The 26,916-nt window shown below is 37.8% G+C and overlaps 1 protein-coding gene and 1 pseudogene across 1 annotated transcript in view; one reads left to right on the top strand and one right to left on the bottom strand.

Moving 5' to 3' along the window:
* RAD51B (RAD51 paralog B) overlaps positions 1-26,916 on the bottom strand; it is a 632,113-nt gene that overhangs the window by 443,744 nt on the left and 161,453 nt on the right. The window lies entirely within an intron of this gene.
* On the top strand, positions 16,699-16,784 carry LOC126005507 (uncharacterized; annotated as a pseudogene).

Here is a 26,916-nt window from a genome sequence, read left to right as displayed (position 1 = left end):
CAGTTGTTGTGTTTGTGTGTGTGTTTGTGTCTTATTTTTCCCCTTCTCTCCACCCCATTCAAGGAGTATTTTAGCCATTTTTTTCAGTTGTTGTGTTTGTGTGTGTGTGTGTGTGTTTTATTTTTTCCCCCTTCTCTCCACCCCATTCAAAAAGTATTTTAGCCTCAGGATTACCTTTCATTCATCAAGAATCACCTACATTCTAACTGTTGTGGTTATTAGTGCAAATCATGGGGTGTTGAGAACTTGGCTTCCTCCATCTTAATAAAACAGTTCAAGTCCTAGAGGCAGTTAATCCCTGGAAGGCTTTGTGATCCATCCCCTGACATGTTTGATAAATATGGAAATTGTAAAATGTTCTGACTTGCTAAAAAATTTTTCAGCCAGCTTAACATGCTCTTTGGCCTCAACATGCACAAAGTGCTGACTTGGCATGCCTGGAAGCCTCCATCACCTTCTCTATTGTGTATACACTGACAACCCCTGAAGCATAACTAAGTCACACTTCACAAAGAAATGTTTATTCTACACCCTAGGAGGAACTCTCCTTTTCTCAGGGAAACAAAAGTATGGCAAAGGGGAGAGAAGAAAGGTGTGTACCAAGAAAATGTGGCAGATAGGAGGGGGGCATTTGAACCTCTCTTTTAAATGATAGCAAAGCAGTAGACAATAAAAAAAAATTGGGTTGTGATAGGTGTGTCTATAGTTGACTGATAACGAATCTTTCAAAGTCTAAAGTGACTATGGTAAATAGCAATTACTCATCTTTGTTTCTTGCTTTACAAAATGTAATGAAAACAGTTTTCTTTTGGTACCTCTTAAAATTCAAATAATTCAACTCCCTTTTAACCGTATTTAAAGTTAAGAAAATAAAATATATGACCTGTACTTGCCCAACAGTGAGCAACAAAAGCAAGCTCTGATCTTATGAATAGATTCAAATTCTACTCATCTCAAATAACTAGTCCTCTCAGAGACTGAATAAACAACTACACCAAGAAAAGAGGGCCTGTAACTGTATGAACTGGGTTCAGTGTCTAGAAACCCTACAGACTCCTCCAGGCATAGGATTCATGGGGAAACTCTATGAAGAAACCACAAAGACAATACACTGATGAAATACTGATGACGCACAGAAATACCTCAGACTCTACAAACAGTTGAGCTTGCCAGTCACGGCTACTCCTCAGACTTGCAGATACAATTATCAGCTTCCTAATCTTCTGCCCACTTCCAGAAGATTGTCTTTATGGGCTCTTCCAAGGCTCGTGCTTCTATAAGCTTACAACTGTGAGAACCATAGCAGGGACAACTTGTCTGGTAGAAAGGAAACAAAAATCTTCACAGATACAGGGCAGACCACCTTAGTAAAAAGAAAAGGGTTAAACTACATTTATAAAGATACACAAGGCCCAGGAAAGGCAGAATTTAGAGGGAGAAGGAAAGAAACTAGGATCTAGATGGTACATTTCTTAGGAAAGTCAACCAAGAATGACTGAAATGACTTGCAGTTCTGGATACCATTCTCATGGTTGAAGTAGATTTGGGCTCAAAATGGCTGAGTATATGATTCCAAAAGACAGACATGAACAGTGTGGATGCTGGAAGGAAACAGCAATGGCTGTGAAGACGTTAACCTCATAGCCTACAATCCAATGAAGAAAATTAGGAACAAAGACAAAAGATGATTTTAGGAGAGAAAAACTATGAAATTGGTTGAAATATGATCTCCTGTCTTCCCATCAAAACTATGTTATAGTTCAGAGCAGCAGGACAAGGAAAAAGTAACTGCAGGAAAGGAGAATCAACCAAGCCAACGCCAAGTCATTCAGCTCTTAAGGAGAGGCAAAATGCCCAGGAGTCTGTCTGAATTAACTCGAATCACCTGAGAATCTTGTTCAAAAGCAAATTCTGATTAATTAGACCTGGAGTGGTATCAGAACTCTTGCCAGGTCAAACACTCACCCAAGACTCATATCCCTGATCCACAAACAATACTGTCAGGAGAGTCATTTTAGACCTTGTTCAATAACACTGCCTTGCCTCATGAACAGATAAATGGTTCCTCTAATTGATTAGTTTCCTGGTTTTTATACAAGTATAGAAATTATTATCGCAAAATTTACATAATATGTAAAACTGTATAGGCTAATGACTACTTAGAATAATGACCACTGGCACAATATTTCCAAAAGCATAGTAAAAATATCACTGGTGGTACAACAACAAACTTTTAAAACTTCAAATTGGCAGGTAATTTTTAATAGAAATTATTAATAAAATATAACTTTTTATTTTGGGACTGGAGCATATCATACAGCAGTTAGGATGTTTGCCTTGCACACAGCTGACCTGGGTTCATTCTCAGGCATCTCCTATGGCCCCCTGAGCCTACCAGAAATAATTTTTGAGTGCAGAGCCAGGAGTAAACCCCTGAATGCAGCTAGGCATGGCCCAAAAGCAAAAACAAAATATTTTCACCTTGAACCGAAGATTTCACAAATATTACCACCTATGGTAAAGCTAAGGATATTTTAAAAATAACAAGTTAATAAAGGCACAAGAGGAACATGAATATGAAAAATGATGAGAATGAGATGTAAGGTTTTAATTGAGAAACATAAATATTAACCTAGACTCCTTTATAAAGAGCAGGAGCATAACAAAGTTCTGAATGTATTTTTGAACTTTCTGTTCTCAAGACCCAGAAAACTATTTAGCTAAACAATATTAATACCCACAGTTGTAAATGTGGCCTGAGAATGTTACTTACCATATATGATCAAACTATCCACAAGACTAAGGAAAACAAATTCCATTGAATATAGCCATTTCCCCCTTTGATACATAAACCAATCCAAATGGCCTCCCAGCAGTGAGCTATATCATACAATTATACCTCCAAGAAGGAAAACTATAATTTCACAAATCCAGTATTACATCATTCTAAGGTAATTTGTAGTCAATAAGATGGCTATGGATGATTGAACATTTTGCAAATGAATTTGTCACACTCTTTAACAACACTTAGAACAAAGGGAGGAAGTTTGGAATCATATATGAGTTGAAAAAGATGCAGCATGTTTGTGAATAACATGGTTTTCAAAAGAGAACTATAAAGGGCTTCCTGGTATATTTGACATCTGATGCCTAGTACTTGGAGCACTATATCATAATTACAATTTTGCTGTTAACTGGTTGACGGTTCTGTTTGAGTTAACAAGCATTAAAAAAGTGAACACAGGGCCCGGAGAGATAGCACAGCAGTGTTTGCCTTGCAAGCAGCCGATCCAGGACCAAAGGTGGTTGGTTCGAATCCCAGTGTCCCATATGGTCCCCCGTGCCTGCCAGGAGCTATTTCTGAGCAGACAGCCAGGAGTACCCCCTGAGCACCACTGGGTGTAGCCCCAAAACAAAAACAAAAACAAACAAAAAAACCCCACAAAACAAAAAAAGTGAACATAGAAATATGTCAGAACTTCACTCAGAGAAGCAAGAATATGGCTAAACAGAGAAGCACATTCCCTTACAGATGGGAAATCCTGAGTTTGGTCCCTTCTGGAAGATATGAGAAAGAGAGGAAAGGCAGAGAGGAGAGACAGAGAGTGAGGGTGATAGAGAAATTTTACTCATTCATTTTGTCCATGATAAGAGCCACTACTTTGGTTAATCTGATAATAGCTTAACATTTTCTATCATTTTTTGTTCATTTAAAAAATGTTCAGGTAACATAGTTTGCAATAGAATTAAGGTTTGTTCTCTGGGTGTACAAAAACTGCATGACCACTTCCACCAAAGTGCCAGAAATCCTCCAACTCTATCCCTCATCTTTTCTGGTTCTCCCCATTCCTCACCCACTTATCCTCAACCTTAACACCACTTGGAAACCTCAATCCTGTGGTAAGAGTACAGGGGTTTGTTTTCATTGGATACTCTCCATTCAAATACTGTCCATTCATTTGTTGGTTTCTTTATATTATCACATACAAATTATATCATACAGCAATTGTCCTCCCTCAGACTATTTGGCTTAACTTATTTTGTCCGTCTAGTTCCAAGATGTAACAAAAACACAAGATTTCATAATTTCTTGCAGCTAAGTAATATTCTATTGTGTATATACACCACATTTCTTTCACCCAATGTCTTTGGGGACTTGAGTTGTTTCCAGACCTACCAGTGCAATGAACATAGGTGTGTGTGTGTGTGTGTGTGTGTGTGTGTGTGTCTGTGTGTGTGTGTCTGTGTGTGTGTCTGTGTGTGTCTGTGTGTTTGGGGACTTGGGTTGTTTCCAGACCTACCAGTGCAATGAACATAGGTGTGTGTGTGTGTGTGTGTGTGTGTCTGTGTGTGTGTGTCTGTGTGTGTGTCTGTGTGTGTCTGTGTGTTTGGGGACTTGGGTTGTTTCCAGACCTACCAGTGCAATGAACATAGAGGTGTGTGTGTGTGGTGTGTGGTGTGTGGTGTGTGGTGTGTGTGTGTGTGTGTGTGTGTGTGTGTGTGTTGAAAGCAGTTGAAAAACTGCTTTTGTATTCTTGGGATAGATGCCCAAGAGTAGAACCATGGGATCACATAGAGCTTATTTCAATGTTTTGAACAACCTCCATACTGTTTTTCCATATATCCTGAATCAGATGATAGTTCCACCAGCAGTAAATGAAGGTTTCTTTATTAATCACATCCCCACCAGCACTAGTTGTTACCAGTCTTTTTAGTACGTCATTTTTTTCTGGTGTGAGTTTGTATCTCATGATCACTTTGATTCATATTTCCCTGTTAAGCAGTTATTTGAACACTTCTTCATATGCCTGTGGCTATTAATATGCCTTCTTTAAAACTGTCCATTCAGATATCCCCATTTATTATTTTACTTTATTGTTATCTTTGTAACAGGCTCTCTCAATTTTATATGATGGTAGTTTTCTGTTGTTCTTCAATTCTGAGTGTGTTAATTACCTTGGATATTAGTCTGATTTCAGCTTATAATATATCAGCACTTTCTCCCATCTGTTAGGGTACCTTCTGATCATTACTTTTTAGTGTAAATACTTTGTCACTTCTTTTTAGTTTGATAGGAGTTACATTTGTTATTTTGTCTTTTATTTTCTTTGCCAATGGAGTCAAATCATTGGCCCCTCTATAGCCAAAATGACAGTATTTCGTCTGTTTTCCTGATATAATTTATGGACTTAAGTTAATATGAAGGCCTTAAATTCATTTTAAATTAAGTTTAGTGTGTGTAGTATAAGATTGGGGTTCATTTATTTTTCTCCCTTTTTAATATTTTTTTTGATTGATTGATTGCACATAGCTAATCCGTATTCCTACCATCATTTAATGAAAAATTCACTTACTTTCTTTGTCACAACTTTACTATCCATACATCTGTGGTTTTACTTTTGGGCTCTCAATTCTTTTCTACTGGTATAAATGTCTATTCCTATTCCAGTACCACAATGGTTTTATTATGATACTTTATAGTACAATTTAAAACCAGAGAATCAATGCCTCACGTCGTTTTTTTCCCACCAGAATTACTCTGGCTATTCTGGGGGTTTTTATGATTGCACACAAATTTAGCAGTATTTGTTCTATGTCCTTAAAGAATGCCACAGGAATGTTCACAGGGATTGTAATGAATCTGAACAGTACTTCAGGCAGGATGTTCAAATTCACAGTGTTAATTCATCTAGTACATAAGGATTAAAATTTTTCCATTTTATTGGTCTTTTCTACTTCTTTTTTTTTATTTATACTGCTCAGTTTTTACTGGGTATGCATATTCCTTTTATACTGATTCATAATTTTTGAAGTATGTCTTTCTTTTTTTTTTTTTCTGGTTTTTTTTTTTGGTTTTTTTTTTTTTTTTTTGGTTTTTGGGCCACACCCGGTAACGCTCAGGGGTTACTCCTGGCTATGTGCTCAGAAGTTGCTCCTGGCTTGGGGGACCATATGGGACACTGGGGGATCGAACCGCGGTCCATCCAAGGCTAGCGTAGGCAAGGCAGGCACCTTACCTTTAGTGCCACCGCCCGGCCCCTGAAGTATGTCTTTCAACTCCTTTGTTATACCTATGTTTTTAGTGTTTGGGGACACAATTTTAGGTGATATTTAAAAGAATTAGTTCTCAACACCTACACTCCACTATAACAATCTCCATAACTCCTAAATTCTGTGGCCAGAGCTCCTCCTAATTTAATATTACTCACAGCACACCAAGAGTACATTTGTTATTCCTCTAAGTTTTCCTGGAGCAAACAATATATACTAAATTTGTTTTGAGCTTGTCAAAAGAGTAAATCATGATCAGGAAAGGAAACTGGGAACATTGATGGTAGTCAATCCCACTGGTAGTGGGATTACTATTAAAACATTGTAGGCCTGAAACAACTGTATTATGAATAACATTGTAAGTAAAAGTAATTTAATGAATATAAAAAAGGTTTTCTCTTCAAATGTGTTTGCATCCAGAATATCAACAGATTTTTGTGTTACGATTTTGTAGACTGCTACTTTCCTATATTAGTTTATTGTTCCTACAAGATCAAAATAAAAATTAAAAAAAAAAAGACTTTTGGTAAAGTCTTTAGGGCTATGTGTAATATGTCATCTGCAAATACTGATAGCTAAACTTCTTCATTTCCAATTTAAGTCCCTTTAATTTCTTTTACTTGTCAAACCACCATAATAAGGACTACCATGACTATGCTGAATATCAGTATATAAGTGGTTAAAGATGGCATGCTTGCATTGTGCCTGATCTTATGAAAGTCCATTAGCATGATTGAGCATGATTTTAACCGTCTTTATCACTTTAAATTAAGTACAGACAATTACAAGTCCTGATTTAATGAGCTTGCAAACATCCATGGTGCTAGTACTTCTACTATGATCAATGTCAAGTTACCAAAATAAACAAGCCCAAAGACAACATTGGAAGAGATGATTAGAGGTATACACTATTACAGAGCATTTCCAGTACAGACACAACTCATAGAAGTAGCTATATAAGGAGTTAGTAAAATACTATGAAAATAATCAAAGTTATGAGTATTTTGTATATAGTTTAATTATAAATCTACATCAAAATTTTAATAGTGACCAACTTACGACAATTCTAAATTTTAATTATTGGTTCTCAAGAGCTGTCAGGGGCACACCAATAAATACAAGCTATGTCCCACACAGTATACCTGTCAAATTTTTAATTTTCTAATTTAAAAATTACTTGGAGATGGTCCAGAGGTAGAGTATGACCAGCAGAGCACTTGCCTTGTATAAAGACAACCTGTGTTTGATCCCTAGAACAAGATATATTTCCCCAAGCCTCTCTAGAACAAGATATATTTCCCCAAGCCCAGCCAGGAGTGATCCCTGAGCACCATAGGGTATAGCCCCAAAACAATAACAAATATCACCAAATAAATATTATAAATTTAGTGTATAAAGTGAATAAAAATAAAAAAATTAACCTAAAAGTATTGCTATTTGTATTTTAGTCACATTTATACTTAACAAAATTAATAAAATTCATATGGACCAAAATATTTTTTTAAATTAACTAATGTCAAAAAAAGAAAAAAGTCAACTAATGAAAGCATACCATTGCATCATACATAAAGAACAGAAATGTACGTGACAAATATTTGGAAAAATAAAAAAGACATTTTCATCAATTTTTACCAGTAAAACCAGTCAAAGACTTGATTCCTATGGGAATACAAAAACAACCCACAATCCTGCTTTTAAAAAAATCATAAAGATTTTTTTCTATAATTAAATAACCACCACAATATAAATGCTTTCCATGTCAATGTTACAAGCCAATATCCAAATTTTAATTTATAAAATATAAAGGGGAAATTTTAAGAAAAGCCAAAGTTATGTTACTAATTCCTCTAGTCCAAGTAAACTGTTGAGAGAATGAGAGAATTTATTCCACAAAAAATGGTCATTGATGATGTCAACTAGTATTAATTGGAACTTGCAAAAACAGATCTTCATTGCTCTGGCAAATCTTGGAAAAACTAAAAGCAGCTAAACGGCTGCTCAACTGGTTATCTAACCAGTTAATATTAAAAGAATGAAAATTCAACTAATATCCATTCCTTTCATGGAGAGCATACTTACATGAATGACTTTCAAAACCAGCTATAATATTCTATGGAATTGTTTATAAGTCTTCAAAGCTGAGAGAACTGTAACAACACACACATTGTTTATGTCTAAAAGCTGGAGCATATGGAAAAATTTATGACTGTCAACTGTTATTACAAGTGCAAAACAAACATGTGGACATACACAACAGGGATAAATATAGTGTGATTCGTTCACAAATTGGAGATGCTTGAGGCACATGGAAGAGTTTTAAAAAGTTGAAATGTATGAGTGATCAGAACAGCCAGCAGTGCTAACCTGGCTTCACTAAAAGACTATGCTTGCCACACGTTCTGCAATTCCTTCTAAAATAGAATATTGGCATGCCAGTTAATTTGAGAAGTGGAAATTAAATAAAAGGGAAAAAGAAAAGCAATTTTTGTCCTGGTCAAAATGTCTAAGTAGGGAAGATACTGAAGAAAAAAAAAAGGTAAAAGAATTAATTATAAATTAAATAATTAGTGGACTATGTAATTAGACAAGGCACTTGCTTTACAGATGACCAATCCAGATTCAGTCCCCAGCATCCTATATAGTTTACAAGTCTATCATGAGTAATTCCTGTGTGTAGTCAGGAATGACCTATGAGCATCATAAGGTGTGGTCCAAACCTCCTCCTGCAAATAAAATAAAATTAAATGACCACTTAATTTGAGAAATTTGAATTGGAGATATCAGTTTCAAAATCTTCACTTCAAGAGCAAAAAAAAGTGTGTCTTTTAAAAATAGTGCTGGAGTGGGAGAGGAACAGAGGAATTAATATAGGGGCTATCATTTACAATGCAAACAGCTGGCCCTGGTTTGATCCCTGGTACTATTTATGGGTCTCTAAATGCATATAAGCTAGGAATGCTTATATGTGTCTATAAGCATTCCTAGAAGTGATCTGTCAGGTATGGACCAATCCTCTCCATGTTAATCATCCCCCCCCCCCCACACACACACAACATGCACACACAAACTACTGATGGGCCAAAGAGTTTGTATAGGGATCAGGCATTTGCCTTGCATGTAGCTAACCATGATTGTAGCCCTAGAACTGCTTCATCACTGCCTACAGGTCTTGGATCCTAGAACAGAGCCATAAGTAGCCCCAGCAGTGATCAATGTAGCACAAAATACCAACACACATTTTTTAAATATATTTTTATTTAAGTAACATGATCATATTTGGGTTACAGTCATAACCAGAACACCTCCCTTCACCAGTGTAACATTACCCCCTCCCCCTTCCTATCCCCTGCCTGTATTCGAGACAGGCATTCTACTACAGTTATTTGTTTTTAAGTTCAGTAAGTTGTATTTTATTTCCTTAAAGGATAAGAGTAAAAAAAATTTATTAAAGGTGTGATAGTGGGAATCGCCATTGTTTGCATAGGTCCAGAAAAATGGGAAAATGGAGAAAAACTCCTTGACCTGATTACAAAAAGGCCTCACCCTAGAAGTTTATTAGCATAAGACAGACTCTGGGTTCCAGGCATACCAGTTCATCCAACTCCAGTCATTCTCAAGGTCCCGGTGAAACTTTTTCACACTTTAGCTATTGTTGGCATCAGTTCTTATATTTAAAGACTCTGGATTCTGTGCATTTCTTTCATCAATGTCAGGCTGATGTGGAGCATCCTCTAGTTTCAGCATACCATTAAATGCAGAGCGATCTGCCCTGCATGAAGACTGTTGCTGAGTCGTCTGGGTGTTGGGAGCACTCTTTGGAGTAAGTCAATGCCAAAGCAGTGGTAGGTCTTCCCTGGTAGAGGCTTGGATCCTTGTAATGTTAAAGGCAATTGTGGTTTTTTCCATAGATGGTATCCATTGTTCAGGTGTGTGTGGGCGATGCCCATTCTTCTGAGGCCTGAGCCAAATCATTATGCCAATGTTCAGGGTAAAAGGCCTAATTACATTATCAAATTTGTGTTCCCATCTCTATTAGATAAGAATTTGTTTGCATATGTATTATTTTCCCCATTTTAATGTGCCTATGCAAGAGAAGCAATGCCACAAGATATTGTTGGTGCATCTGGGGGCCGACGAATAAAGTCCAAAATTCCCCATAACTTGGTACAAACATGAAATCTATACAGCGATACTCTTCTACCAGTATTGCTTATAAAAAAAGATCTCAAAGGGGGAAAATCAAACAATCAAATAACAAATCCAGTGGGCAAAATTGTCACTATATGAGGATATTCGACAAGAGTTATAGATGTTAAGGGAATACATCTGAGATATACAAAGGAGATACACGTGACCCTTTTATGTTTTAGAAATAGTCAAGAGGAAGGGGGTTGTTTCCGAGATACCACTTTGGTCTGTGATTGGGCAAGCGAATAGATCATGGAGCCATGTCCTCCCCTTGTTGCCTGCTGAAGCTTCCGACTCCCCAACGTGTCACGGCAAGGTTCCATGCTGTCAGCTTTTTGGCCAAGATAAGTTGAAGATACAGCCTTCTCTCTCCTTCCTCCCCATCCCCAGGGTTATTCCTGGACACCTGCTCAGGGTCCCAGCAATTGGTTTCCAATGAGGTGCAATTTAAAAGAGACCCCAGGCTTCCTTGTTCCTGCAAGGGGCTGGGAGGGGTCTGCTGAACTTTCAACTTCCAGCAATTAGGAAGCAAAAGCCTCTCAGGGAGTCGGAAGCTTCAGCAGGCAACAAGGGGAGGACATGGCTCCATGGTCTCTTCGCTTGCCCAATCACAGACCAAAGTGGTATCTCGGAAACACCCCAACACACATTTTTTTTAATCTTTCGTGCATAACAATTTATGGTGCTGAGTTAAAACAATTTTTTTAAAGCTTTACTTGAAAAAGAATAACTTCCTCCAAATTTCTCATTATCACAATGCATAAAGAAAAACTCTAAGTTACCTATAAAGTCAGAAAGGTAATCCTCGGGAAATAAAAGCACTCACTATCTAAAGGCTCACATGCAAGTAAGCAAAGACTAAAGGAAAGAAAGCTTGGCTGTTCTTTCCATTTTTATTGGTACTCTAGCCATGACTTTAACAGGCAAAGAATAACTAAACAGCAAAGTACTCTGGCGGTAGCACATATTTTCCATACAGGCTAGGTGTCAAGTGTCTTTAAAGAAAAGCCAACCTGCATCTTAGTTGCAATTAGGAACATTTCTGCCTCTGTCATAACCTCATCTTGTGACCTTAGAAAAGAGACTTATCTTTCCTCCCTTGACTTTAAAAATAAAGCTGGAGCCAAAAAAACTCTATCAAGCTCCCTAGGATAATGTGAGGCTATAATAAATAATGCCCTTGAAAGCCTTGATAGGATTGGGTAGAAAAGGGATTCTGAAATAAGAAGAAATGGTTTTTAGAGACTGCAGAGATCAATGCTGAGTCAAGACAGGACACAAGGTACAAATAAGCCCACTAATTACTGGAAAAAATGCCTATTAAAACTTTTCTTTTCTAGGGAAAATAGGGTCTTGGAAACTAACCCCAAGACTGCCATCTAGATCAGATCCAACTTCCACTTCTACAACATTCACTTAGGCCATACTACAAATCATAACAAATCATAACATCTGAACAGTAAGAGAGAGCCAGAGAAGCATTTCGCAACCAGGGGCCATATGGCAATCCTGTGGGCCAAGGGCCTCAGACAATTGCATAAATATGTGTAGTGGGCCATGGCACAAGATTAGGGGTCAACTGTTAGGATGGATTGGAGGTTCCTTGCAGGAAAAATAGGTCAGAAGGAGCTGAGAATCTCAGATCCAGTAGTAACATAATTAATTATTGGGAAACAGGAAGAAAAAATCAAGTGAGGGACTGACTTCCTAGTCTGATCTCTCTTGACATTTAAAAAAAATGGAATTAGAAAGTAATTCTTTTAAAGTAGATTTCATGCCCTCTTTATAGTTCCTTCTGCTTCTCTCAGGAGAAGTATCAATATAGCTGCCAAGATTTCCTGGTGGGAGAATGATTTTTGTAAGATGTAACAACTGCACATCATTGAACCTTAGTTAATTGGATATAAGCCAGCATTTTCATTTATGCTATTAAGAAATGGGGCACAATGTTTTCAATTGAATATTCTCTCTAAAGGCTCTTATGTCCTTAATATGTGACCTATACATTTAACTATTAGATATATGAAAATGGCAAAAGTGTCTCCCCTTCAGCTATTGCCAAATTCAATCGGCAATAGCTACACATTATCAAATACTAGACACTAACATACAATATGAAAACAAAGCATTAAAGATTTCTAACGATACAGGAAACTACAAAGAATAATAAAGCAGAGAATAACTGACCATAAGAACAATTTGGGGGGAGGGCCCGACAGATAGCAAAAAAGGTAAAATGCTTGCCTTACTTGTAACCAATTCAGTCTCAATCCAAGTTCTGCATATGTATGCTTGGTCCCTTTTGCAACACTAAAGGTCACTCCTGAAGGTAAACCTGGAGTGAAGATTCCTGAGTGAGAAGTGACAGCCTGAATATTGTGGGCTTATCCCTCCTTCACAGTCACAAATAATTTTATTACAGCTTCTATATCCTGACATAATTTGGTTAATCTGGATTTGAAATTTACAATATAACTAATCATTATCATCTTCTAGGATAGAGTATGCATCATTTTCTACTTTTCTTTTCTTTTCTTTTCTTTTTTTGGTTTTTGGGGCCACACCCGGCAGTGCTCAGGGGTTGCTCCTGGCTGTCTGCTCAGAAATAGCTCCTGGCAGGCACGGGGGACCATATGGGACACCGGGATTCAAACCAACCACCTTTGGTCCTGGATCGGCTGCTTGCAAGGCAAACGCCGCTGTGCTATCTCTCCGGGCCCACTTTCTACTTTTCTAACTCTAATTCTGACATTTTCTTTGTGTCAAAAGGATATTTGACTGTGATTTTGTGTTATTCTATAAATCTTAGTGAATGGCATTAATAAATGTATTGAGTCAATAGCAACAGGGCAATAATAGTAATGAACCTTTGCTTTGGGAGTGGGGAAGTATGGGTTGGTCACCTGAAGATGTTTATGAGCTGTTCCTGGCTTTGTACACAGGTGACCACAAGTGGTGCTCAAGTGACTATAGATGGTGCCAGGGATTCAAACCAGAGTCAGTTAAATGCAAGGCAGGTGCAATGCTGTCATTCTGGTCGGAAATGGATTACTAAAGATTACAACTACCTTTTATGCTCTGAAACAAGAGTCATAACTCCAATAGTAAGTCATTACCATATCATAAACATGAAGTGACATCGTTTTTCCTCACAACTTCAACTCACTCAATCTCTAATAATCAAAAGACATGGTTTGTTTCGGACTAAGAAAACTGCCGAACCGAGATTTAAGTGTGAGTTCATTTTTTGTTCAAAGGTTTGTGTACTGTCCGCTGTACCCCAGGGCTCTTACTAGGGCACATTTTTTTCCTTGCTACCACAGAAAGGCATGGTGCAGGTGATGCCCAGAGTGTAAGTGGCAGCTCAGACCCTCCCCAACCCTTCCAATCATAAAAACAAAACAAAAAAAAAAAGTGGTGCAATAGGAAAACTTTTCTGACAGCTATTCCTTAACTCTGATGTATGTTTTGCCACTGATATAAATAGCAGCTAAAATGAACTTTCTGGAGAAATGAAATAGGAAAAGTGTAATGAAGTAATGAAGTGAGTTTTTCTTTGCATATTATTATTCCATAAAGAAAGATTAATGCCGAATTTTCCTATTTTCATATTCTATCCAAGACTATAATTCAGAAGCTGTTAATCTGTGAGAAAATTATTTTTCATTATTAAAAGACAATTTTTATTTAGTTAGTTTGTTAGTTTGGGAGCCGCATGCAGTGGTCAGAGCTAATCTTGTCTCTGTGCTCAGGGATTACTTAAGGCAGTCCTTGGGGAGCCAAAGATCAAAGCGCCATTAGTGCCTTCACCCACTAACTAAACTGTCTCTCCGGCTCCTAAAATACTTTTTGGTTTTCTTTACTATCGTGGGTGATTTCACAACGTCTGAACATGTACATAAAACAAAACAGTTTACTTTTGAACACTTTTAAACTGGCATCCTGGCATCCTTTCTAGTAGCGCTCGACAACTCACTTTTGTTTTTGTTTTTGTTCTTGGATCACACCTGGTGACACTCAAGGGTTTCTTAATCCTGGCTCTGCTATAACATATTTAAATTTTAAACAAAGTTAAAAGGGCAAAAGGAACAAACTCTATAAATAAATTAAAAACTCTGACATCCCTTGAGGCCAAAGTGATAGCGTAGTGGGTAGAGCGTTTGCCTTGCACAAGACCAACCAGGGTTTAACCTTCAGCATCTCATATGGTTCTCTGAGCACTGCCAGGAGTAATTCCTGGAAGCAGAGCCAGGAGTATGAGCACCACAGGTGTGGCCCAAAAACTAAAAAAAAAAAAAAAAAAAAGACATCTCTGAATATAGACTCTATAATCTAACTTTTATTAACTAGATATTTAAATTATTGAAGCCCAAAAAATATCAGAGAGCACATTGAAACCAGGATCTGGGATAATTTTTTAACATTTCTATTGAATCACTGTAAATTACAAAGCTACAAAGATAAAAAAAAAAAAAAGGGACTGGAGAGATAGCATGGAGGTAAGGTGTTTGCCTTACATCAGAAGGATGGTGGTTCGAATCCCTGCATCCCATATGGTCCCCTGAGCCTGCCAGAAGTGATTTCTGAGCGCAGAGTCAGGAGTAGCCCCTGAACGCTGCCATGTGTGACCCAAAAAAAGCCAAAAAAATATATATATTTATCATATTATTACCATGCTAATGTTTTTCTAAATCCCACAAATGAGTGCAATCATTTTATGTATATCTCTCTCCCTCTGACTCATTTTGCTTAGCATAATTCACTCCATATATCCAGAAGCAAGAGGAGGGCTAAGAGGAGGACAACCAGACCATGGTAGGAAGCTTGCAACAAATGGTGGGGGAATTCAGTTAGGGCAGAAAGGGACCACTTTGACAATGAGAATGAGATGGTCACTCTGGGCAAGAACTGGGTGCTGCAAGAAGATAAAGTGATATGCATAAAATATTGCAAACCACAGTTTTTTATTTCCTAAAAGGAAAAAAAAAAACAGAAGGGGGGGGCAGGAATGTCTGCCACAGAGGCAGGCAGAGGAGAGGGTGGGAAGGATGAGGAGAGGGGGAGGGAAACTGGGGATATTGGTAGCAGAAAATTTGCACTGGTAAAGGGAGAGTTATACATTGTATGACAGAAACTCAATCACAAACTACTATGTAGCTGTGAAAGGAAAAACTGTATCATGAACAACCTTATAGAACACAATATTTAAATAAAGTAATTGTTTTTCTTTTCCTTTTTTTTTTTTTGTTTTTGGGGCCACACCCAATGATGCTCAGGGGTTATTCCTGGCTATGTGCTCAGAAATTGCTCCTGGCTTGGGGAACCATATGGGACGCTGGGAATCGAACCAAGGCTGTCTTGGGTCAGCCGCATGAAAGGCAAGTGCCCTACTGCTACACTATCACTCTGGCCCCTAAATAAAGTAATTTTTAAAAAAGTTATTCATGATTGGGTTTCAGGTTCAATGTTATAAACCCAGTCCCTTCACCAGTGTCCACTTCCCTCCATAAATGTTCCCAGTTTCTATCCTCTAATGGTCAGAGACACTTTCTGCCTTTTGTTTTCCCTTCTTCTATCCTCATTCAGAATTTACATGTGGTTTACAATACTGTTAGCCTGTCACTTTACCTCCTTTCAACACCTATTCTTGGTCCAGACTAACCATTTACTGGCCTCTCCCACCTCTTCCCCACCCTCCTTGCATGCTTCCTTTTAAGGACCAGTTCTCCTGCTCTTTATTTCTATTGCCTTTAGGCTTTAGTTATTCCCACCCCCAATACTATCTTTCTTTATATCCAACATAAGAGTAAGATCATTCCACATTCAACTCTCTCCCTCTGACTCAGTTCACCCAGCATGATACACTCTAGATTCATCCATGTTTCAGCAAATGGATTTGAGGTAATTTAACTTTAGAGGTCCTTAATTATTAATTCAGTTTTGTCTTCATGCTTCTATTTGAAATGTAAGTTCTTTCGGTAATAAATTTGCCTAATTTGCAACACTATTAATCCCAAGATCTTCAGGTAAGCCATATTCTCTATGTACAATTATCAGAGAAATTTTTGAGAAAATAAAATAGAACTCTTTATTCTTTACTATTTATCTTTTCTCTTATTATTTGTTTATTTTTTTCTCTTCATTTTTTTTCTCCCCAAAGGACTTTTTCCTAACTTTATGGTATTATTTTCCTCTGAGAGACTTTGAAATAATAAACTTGTCATTTTGTCAAAAGTGACATCTAAATCTGCTGAAATGGTTAACAGGTTAAAATAATGGGTGGCCATTTTATTAGTATTTTATTATTTAATAATTTTAATGTTTTATTATTATGTTCCCATTATTTTATTAATTCTATCTGATAATAATGTACTAAGTTGGGTTATATAAATGATCTTCATAACATTTTTGCTATAGATCTAAGAAGGCAAATGAGGTTTCTGATTTGCAAATGGAAGTCTTCTCTGGTTTCTCTTCAGATCGCATAAATCTTTCGCCTTTTAGTAAAGATTTCCATGGAAAGGAACAATTCTGAAAATGGAAGTCTAACCTGCTCTAGGTCAGAAAGGAATTCTCACTACTTCCAGCTTCTAGTGATATGAAAGGTCCTGTAACAATAGGATCAAAAATAATTCCCTGCAAATTTTTCTACTTAGATTTTTGATCCAACATGCACTGAAAAAAGAATGAGATCTTTCTCAAATTATATTATCAAATAGCCAAATAATCGTCACATGAGGAAGACAAGTAAAACAAACAATGCAAATCTACCTGTTTTAAAAAAAATAAATACAAACTTCTCGTAGGGCCAATTGCCTTTAATGATAAAACTCTTAGAAAATAAATTTGAAGGGAAAAAAATTGGCTATTATTGTATATTCTCCAGGTATTTGTAGAGAATACATTTTTCTCTGTCAGGATGACTTAACTTCATAGCCCACTTTACCAGACAAATCCATCAGCAGTTCCCTCTAAGGAAGCTCCGTCTGCACAGCAGCCTGGTTGGTGGGGTGGTTATGAAGGGTCTCCAAGTGTCTAAGAAACAGTCCTCTGTCCTCCTTATGCTTTCTATTTAGTTTGTTGGAGAAAAAGAATTCAATGGGCTTTATTATCTTCTCGAATGTGCCAAATTGAAGACAGCATGATTTAAACTCAACTTCTAGTTGAAAAACTTCATAAAATTACCCATGAAGATGTAATCCAAATACAGCTAGAAGACTGAATGAAAGTTGGCAGAAGTCCTGATGCTAAATTCATGTTACACTCAAAAGGATCCACATTTGGGGAGATGGGGAATGTGTGGGTTTTTATTTTTGGACCGGGGTGGGGGGATATTTACAATACATAATAAAAATAAATGTTAAAACATTTGCAAATAAGGGAATATGTAAAATAATGTTCAAAAAGTTGCATTATTTTTTTCAGTCTCATTATTTTCCATTTACTTACATTCCAAAAGCCATTCAAAGACAAATACAAAAATACCATATTTAGCTCTAAGTCCTGAGAAGGGTGATATAAAGTCATTTTTCCTCCTCCCTGAATTAATTCTCTAACATTTAATAGACATTTGCTGATTATCAACTACAGTTGAGGTGCTATAGTAGGAAACACACTTATGAGCAAACAGGATTAGGGCCCTCAATGTCAGAAATTTTGTGAGACAGAAGGACATACAACAAGAACAGTGTTCTTGATGCTCTTGATAGGGTAGTGTGCAATAGACTACAAGGTCTCTAAACCTACAGGGTTTGCTGGAAGAAGTCAAGTTTGAAGGAGAATGGACGGCTACACAGGAATTAGATAGGAGATAATCAGAGAGGTAATGAAAACAAGAGCTCAGAGACAAGAGAACACTCACCAAAAATAGCCACCCACTCCTCAAAAATAATACAAAAATTAAAAAATTAAAAAACAGTTGCTAGAGCAATTAGGATAACAAAGGCACTAGATACAGAGCTACGTTGAGCCTGTTCAAGAACAGCTCAGCCCAACAGGCAGTAAGAAGTCCCAAAGAATTTTAGAATGAGAAAGAGAATCAGCAGAAGATCCCCATTTACATCAGGATTGGGGTACTTATTTTCTGCCAAGGACAATTTGAATATTTATAACATCTTTCCTGGGTGACACAACTCAGATATTGTGAAGGCAGCTAAGGGAAGAATAGGTATCCTATGGCCAGATCAAAGGACTTCACAGCCCTATTGCTGCTCCTTAAGTTTACAGTATGATTTAGTGTGTTATAGGGATGAAAGTAGAACCCTATTCTTACAAGACTGAGGGTAACAATTCTGGAGCTACAATGGTAGCATATCCCCCCCCCAATAAAAGAGGTGTCAAAAATATCTGGAAAATATTTAGGGAATAGAGTCATGAGAATTCTTTCGGTGATGGAATGTAGGGAGAAAAGAAGATGAGAAGGGTATTTCTTGTGTTTCTAACCTAAGCTACTGAGAGATGGATTCACTGGAGGCTGACCAGGCTTGGAGAGTGAAGTTGGCTGAGGGAAATTAGTAAGATTGGAATGAGGAGTGAAACTTGAAATACTTGGAAAGCCAGACTGAAGTGAGTTCCAAAATGAGTAGGAGGCAAAAATAGAGACAAGTTGAAATAGAGAAGAGGAAACGTAATTATAAATATGCAGTTGAGGTAGAACAATTTTGAAAGATGAATTGAGTAAACTTAGAAACCAGTACAAAAGATCATAATTATATGAGGACCATCTACTGAGGCCTTACTCTATACCTGTCACAGTCCTTAGAACTTTACAAACATTACCTGTTAATCTTTGCAACAACCCTACTAACACATTTGAAAACAGAATTACAGATAATTTGTCCAAGAGTTCATAATAAAAAAACTTCAAATTTGAATCTAAGGGTATCTATTTACAAATATCATACTTATAATTACTAGACCGTCTACAGGATTTTTAAATAAGACTAGAGAGAAATTAAGACCGAATAAAATAAAATAAAATAAAACACAGTTAGAAGCAATTGGGAGAACAGTAGAGGGAAATAAGATTGAAAAGATGGGAACAACATGGTGAGGACTTGGAGGACAGAAAAGAGCATTAACCAGCATAGGGATGGTGCAGGAGTGGCTCAGGGGATAAAGTGTTGACTTTGCAAGTATAATGCTATCAGCCTAGCCCAAGGTTATGCCATAGGTGTCAAGTATGATCCTGGCATACCTGCTCTTGTTTATAACTTTTAGCACTATAAAGATTTCCAACCACACTGGCAATCCCAGGGATGGGAGCACACAACTGAGGACATGACACCTGATGAGCATCTAAAAGATGGAACAACAATGGAAACGGGAGTATAACTTTTGCTAAGCATGTATGTAGGCATGAGATCTCTATGTTCATGAGCCCCACAACTAAAAGGGGGGCAGAATACTTGGTATACAACACAAGTAATAGTGTATGCACCATGGTCAGGCAAGTGTGTGAACTGACCCTTGGTCATTACAACGCCTTTTTCAAGAGAGGGAAGAGAGGGAACAGAAGATAAAAAGAAACAAGGAGTCTAGATTGGGCCAGAGTGATAATACAGTGAGTACTGTGTTTGCCTTGCACATAAGCCAACCTGGGTTCAATCCTTGGCATCCCATATGGTCCCTTGAGCACCACCAGGAGTAATTCCTGAGTGGAGAGCCAGAAGTAACCCCTAAGCACCACTGGGTGTAACCTAAAAACCAAAAGCAGGGGCCCAGATTGTTAAAAAAAAAATTGCATCCCCAAAGAGGCATTGTGAAGAAATGATGACTCAAAAAAGGAAAGGGATAGGAGAGGTGGGGAAAAGCTGAATACCCTCTCAGTAGGGTCTCAGAAAAAAGAGTAGCTCAGGGAAACATGTCTTAAGTCAGGAGAAAGCCTTGCGAAAGGTGGCTGACCACTAATGACCACTGCTTCTGGTCCTAGTTTGAGCCAATCATTTCTCAGTCCATGAAGTTCTTCATCTATGACTCTCATTGGCCTTGATTCCTCTAAGAGGACACTAACTTAGTTGGGAAGAAGCCCGAGAGAGCCAATAGTCTGGAATAAACATCCTTTTAGACAAATAAAACAAAATTTTTTTACTTGGGGGAAAAAAAAGGCAAAGTTGCCATGTTGACACACTAAAGCAGTTTATTTCGAAAGTCATTTGAACAAGGCAGACACAGTTAAAGGACCCACAGGGGGTTTCAGTTTCCACCATCTGGTTATTTCCCCGAGTCCTCTGCCATGCATCACAAAACTCTCTGTGAGCCACTTAAAAAGGAAAGGGCTCGCTCTCTCTTTTGATTTGCTTAAACATTGCCCTCAATAAAAGGGGCCCATCCAAAGGATAAAATAAATATTCAGCTACAAAAATCACATTGCAAAAACATGTTTATTTATTTATATATTTATAATCAGACTATAAAATAACATGTGTATGATCTTTTCTTTTTCAAACAGTGTTTTTTATTATGAAAAAATTATGGAGCCTGAATGATTGTCCAGTGGGTAGGATGCTTGCTTTACATGTGGCCAACACAGATTCAATCCCTGGCATCCCATATGGTCTCCTGAGTACTGCCAAGAATAAGTCCTCAATGCAGAGCCAATAGTAATCTCTGAGTCTTGCCAGGTGTGGCCCCAAAACAAATATATATACATACACATACATTCCTTAATATATACATACATTATATAATAACATTATATACATACATTCTATACATACAACATAAAATTTACCATCAGCCATTTTTAAGTGTGCAATTCAGGGCAACTAAGGAGTCTTACATCACTGTGCAACCATTAATGCCATTCATCTCCAGAACTCTTTTGTCTATCCAAACTCTGTATCATTAAGACAGAATTAAAAAAAAATTTTGGGGGGGCCACAGATAGCTCAAGGACCCTATGTTCAGGGATCACTCCTACTTTTGCAGTTGGGAATTACTCAGAGGACCATATGGGGTACTGGAAATTGACCCCAGATCAGCCATGTACAAGGCAAGTTATCTACCCACTGTACTATCGTTCCAGCCCTGAACAAATTATTTTTACACATGAATAAAGAAAAAGTCTGAGTGGGTGTTGGACAACAGATACTAGAAGAGGTTCTAGGAGTGACTAGGAGGATCAAATGCATTTAGTATTTGATATCAAGATCATGGCACGCCTGAATTTCTCCCACAGAAAAAACAGAAAGGAAAAAAAAACACTTTTAGACCCAATTATTGTCATACAAAATAAACAAAGTGGTAGGAAACATTATAGCGCTAGAATAAAGGCCATGCCTTCATAGATTTTATGTTGACATTTAAATTATAATCTTTACAAATTCACCAAAAAAAAGTATTTTTCTTGTACAATGTATGCCATAGGTAATTTGTCTCATCACATCTTAAATCTTCAGGGGGGGAAATTACACAGAAGCTTAACTTTTCTTAAATAAACCAGTTAATGACTAAAAAGGAAAAAAAGAGAAATAGGACTACATTCTGAAAATGTGTGAAATTAGATTAACTGTTTATACTGAAAGATAATTTGGAAAGGTCTGAGAAATTCCTTCACAAAGTAAGAAGACCTCCAAACGGGCAAATACAATTTCAACACCACATCTGCTACACAGGAATATGAGGCATACAGGAACCAGACTAGCTTTTAGAACAATAGAGCTTCAGTTTTCCTCAAGTGATCATTAGCTGACAAACAACTTTGTACTTTCTTGAAGTAAAAGAGTTCTGTTGAGGGAGGATACTAATTCTAAGGAAAATAGGATGCTTGAGAGAGAGAGAAAGAGAGAGCGCAAGAAAACAAAGACCAAAAGTGAAAGATATCTGTGCAAGGTTTCTTTCTTTATTTCTTTTATACATTGATCACATTTTTTTAAATAAAATCAGTTTCAGGTTTGCTCTTTCAGCAGTATTCTCCCTTGAACATGTTATTTCTAGTCTCTATGTATCTTTGCTTATTTCTACTCTCAAGAAGCCTGTGTTCTCTCCCCAACATGTACTTCTCCCCTTATCTGCCTTTGCATCTCTTTAAGTTTCAGAAAACAACTTTCTTGCTTAACCTAAATAAATGAAGAGCTCCATAAGAAAAAGATTTTTGGAGTATCTTACTCATGACTATATGCCAAAGACACACACACACACACACACACACACACACACACACACACACACACACACAGTAGCAGTACAAAGGCCAGGCCTACTCTAATTTCTTCGTTAGGATTTTTTTTCTTTATTTCTCATTCTTTTTTTTTTTTTTTTTTTTTAGTTTTTGGGTCACACCCGGCGGTGCTCAGGGGTTACTCCTGGCTGTCTGCTCAGAAACAGCTCCTGGCAGGCACGGGGGACCATATGGGACACCGGGATTCGAACCAACCACCTTTGGTCCTGGATCGGCTGCTTGCAAGGCAAATGCCGCTGTGCTATCTCTCCGGGCCCTATTTCTCATTCTTATTTATTTTTTTTAACCACATCCAGTGGTATTCAGGACTTTTTCCTGCTCTGTGCTCAGGAATCACTCCTGTTGGGCTCAAGGGACCATATGGAGTGCTGGGTTTTGAGTTTATGTCAGCTGCATGAAAGGCAAGTGCTTGCCAACTGTACTGTCTCTCCAGCCCCTTGGCTTTTCTTTCAAATTTTTGATTTGATAGTCACCCTCCTTTTCCACTTGTCATTGCTTGTTGCTGTTGTAATGCCTGGAGGTTGCACAACACATCGAGGATTCAATGAGGGTCATACTTATGTTGCACTACTCATATGTTTCAACTATACTGCTTTAACACATCTTGCTGTTGTTGGGTTTGTACACACTGGTTGCAGTGTGCCAACCAGAGTACTCTGGCTGTTTACCAAGTAACGCCAACAGCTGTGTCCATGGGGGACTGAACTCCTGGGTTCACACAGTCTCATTAAATAAGGGCTTCTTAAAAATTTTTCACTTATGACTCCTTTTCACTAAAGAAATTTTTATGCCATCCCAAATATATAAAATAGGCATATAAATCACACACTTACTTATAAATCACATACAAATTTATTTTTAAAAAGAATTTTAAGACTTTGGCAAACCCCTACATGAAGATACACTACCCCATGTGAAGTTGTGATCCAGTTTAGAAAGTTAGTAAAGTTAGGCCCTAAAAGACACAGGCAAGCCCAGGGTGAAATCCCAACATATTTTTTAACTTATTAAAGTGAAGATAATGTATTTACAATGATATTGACATTTATGGTTTTAGAGTACATAATTACCTCACCTCACCACCATCAAAATACCCAAGACCTCCCACCCATGCATTTGTGTCATAGCCTTCATCTATCTTTAAATAGGTAGTTCTGGAATAAAGAAAAATTTTAACATAGAAAAGTTAAACTTCAAAGTCTTGCATGGCCATCTATAATAGCTATTTAAAAAAAAATAAGGACACACACAAGAAAAGGAAACCAGTGTTGATTTATGAAAAGGAAATTCTGACATCCCACAGCCACCATCATGTAAACTCATCGGCTCTGCTCCACGGATTCTCTACTAATCTCAGAAGAAATAAGAAGCCAAGCCATAAAAATTCACCCTTCCATTGGTCTTCTGGCTGAAAACTCTGGGGAGCCCATGGCTGGGGGCTGGGTGAGTCCCCACCCTTCCAAAGCCCAAAGCCACAACCACTGAGCATGCTAATGGCCCAACTTCACTGCTTCATGATTGATCTCTGAAGACATATCAAATGAAAAGAAATTCTAGGGACACCAGTTTGAGGGGCTCAAAACTTTAAGGTCTTCTCAGAGTTGGGGGTAGCCTCTCCCTGACACTATGCTGATGCCAGAAGCATCAGCAGTCATATCTACATTTCACCCCACTGTTATGTAAACTCATTAACTCAGTTCTATGGATCCTGGAGTTCCTAGACACCTCCAAATTCATCAATACTGACACCTCGGTAGAAACATAACAAATTGGATGGAAAAGAAGCATAGAAACCAATTATACTCAATAAACAAACAACAGAATGCTCAACTTCAGACAATAATTTAATGACCCCATAGTAAAATATAACAATTTTCACAAAAAAATTTTTTGCTGCAGTATTTTTTCCAGTAATTCCATTAGCCCTTTAGTTGAAACAAGCTATAAATTATTTTATGCCTGTCCAAGGGGACTTGAGGTAGCTGGGAAACTGGGAACAATGGTGGAAGGAATGTTAAACTGGCGGTAGTATAGGTATTGGAACATTGAATGCCAGAAATTACTGCTTTATGAACAACTTGGTAAATCATGGTATTTAAATAAAGTAATTCTAAGAAAGGAAACTCAGTGGCTGAGTAGTAGCTCAAAGCCTTAGAGCTCCTATTTCTGCAGGTTATGGCTATTTGCTCAATCTCCAGTGCTGCCACATACTTTAAGCACAATCCTGATAGCTTTATAGCCTTTGGTCCTCAGCACTGCATACAGTTTCTGATTAAACCACAGTAAGGCAGGTGTAAGCACCACAACGGAGGAAGGTAACTCCCAGAAAGCAGAAGAACTAAATAAGCAAGCAAGTACCAAGGTCAGAAAGTGCAACTCCAAATGACCAGGCAATCAGCCATAATGAGCACCTTGGTCAAGGAGTTCCCTAGCTGACAGCAAGCTAAATATGCAAGAGCCAGGGTTGGATGAATGTGACCCCTAGTCAATGCATCAACAATTAGGAAAGAAAAGGAGGGTTTGTTTTTGCATAATACCTGGTAGTGTTTGGGGCTTATGCCTGCTTTTGACTCAGAAATCACTCCTGGGATTACTTAGTATCTGGAATCCATCAAATACAAGTCCTTATCTCTCTGGCTCCAAGGAGGAGATATTTTTTTTTTATTTTTATTGTGACTGAGGTGCATTACACAGAATTATTTATGGTACGTAGTGACAATGAATGAAGGGCATTCCCATGACCAGTGTTGTCCTCCCTCCACCCCTGTTCCCAGAATGCATCCCATATCTCCCTCCTTTACCCCCCAGAATACTAGTGTAACTGGTCTCCACTTTACAGCTTGTTGTAGATTGGGTATCTATTCTGTTGTCATTGACTTTGGGTTTGGTGTTCCAGTCTGGTCATTTTTTATTTACACTACATGTTCATATGACTGGTCCTGGTATCATCATTTCCCCTCCTCAATTTATGAGGCTGAATGATTCAAGTTATGCTGTTCTGTTGGAGATAAAAAGGTTAAGGAAAAGAGAAGAAAAAATTGGTATCAACTACTAAAAAAAAAGAGAAAAAAAATCACCAAATAATATCCACAAGAGTGAAAAAGAAAGAAAAAAGTGGAAGAAAAAAGAGAAGGAAAATAATATCAAAAACAAACAAAACAAAACAAGAAAAAGGAATGCTGGAGTGGCAGGGTTTGCACTTTTTTTTTCATAGGCACAGTAAGTACTGGGGAAGGAAGTAAATTCCCGTGGCCTAAGAGATCCAGGGTATCTCCACTCTTGAAGCATATTGTCATGGAATAACCACTGGCTCCATACCTTCTCATTGCCATATCCCAGGGTTTTTGTGTGTGTGTGTGTGTGTGTGTGTGTGTGTGTGTGTGTGTGTGTGTGTGTGGTGTCAGAAAACTTTCCTCTCATTTGTGGATGAGAAAATCAGGCCACTGTAGCTAGCAATCTTGGTATTTGCGCAGGTCCTAGGACAAGGCCTAGGATAGTCTTTAAGGTTCTAGAGGTTCTGTTCCATCACTGTTGGTGTGTTCAGTTTTCTGTATCATGTGCTCCATGTTTTTGCTCATCCCCTAAGCTGAAGTCTAGGAAATTATGGTTCCAAAGGTTCTGCTCAGTCTCTGTTGTCAAAATTGGGCCTCTGTACTAAGAAATCTTGATTTTTGTAAGAGTCCTGGGCTATAGCCTAGGGTAGGGTTTTCCTTAATGGTCTCAAGGTAAGTTCTGCCCAGTCACGGTTGTCAAAGTCAGTTTTCTGTAATTAGTGCTCTTATTTCTCATAGTTCAAAGGATGATACATCTTCTGATTTCCAGTTAGTGTTAGGTGATGTGATAGGACCTCCTGGTCTTAGGTCAGGTTGTCATTTCCTCGCTGTCCTCATTGTCATATTAACACTGGCACAAGTAAATCTCCCAACGGAGCTTAGTTCCTGGTATTGTAACAGGGAGTTATTTCAGTTCTATGTCTGGGATCTGGGGTTTGAGAATGAACCAACACTGACCAATCTCGTGGAGACTGAGTTGTAGCCACATGACATATGTCCAGGATGGGAGGCACCCTGTGTAAAAAGTGTGAGTTCTTATCCTTAGAAGATAAGATCTTGTGTCTGAGTCCATGATTTCCCCCTTATTTACTGTGCCTATACAAAAACGTGTGGTGTCCTTTTGTATTGCTGGTGCTATTCCGGGTAAGGATGACGGGCTACACACACAGTATCTGTGGTGTGGTCTCAGCTTTTATCCCAGGCAAGACGTTTTCTTGGTTTTTGTACCAAGCAGCACCAAAACTGGTGAGGATAGAGAAAATATTTATATATAAAAAATAGAACAAATAGACAAAACTGAGATTAAAAAAAAGTAAATTAAAAAAAAAGAAAAAAAAGGGAAAAAGGGTATTTGAAGAGAGAAAGTGATGGGGGAGGCTATCTGTATGTTTAGGAATACATATCTTAAGATGCATTATTATAAAGGTATTAAGCTTATGTAGG

The sequence above is a fragment of the Suncus etruscus genome, chromosome 3 (genome assembly GCF_024139225.1).
Source record: "Suncus etruscus isolate mSunEtr1 chromosome 3, mSunEtr1.pri.cur, whole genome shotgun sequence".
Lineage (NCBI taxonomy): Eukaryota > Metazoa > Chordata > Mammalia > Eulipotyphla > Soricidae > Suncus > Suncus etruscus.
The sequence above is the reverse complement of the archived record's forward strand: the minus strand, read 5'-3'. Positions and strand labels throughout refer to the sequence as shown.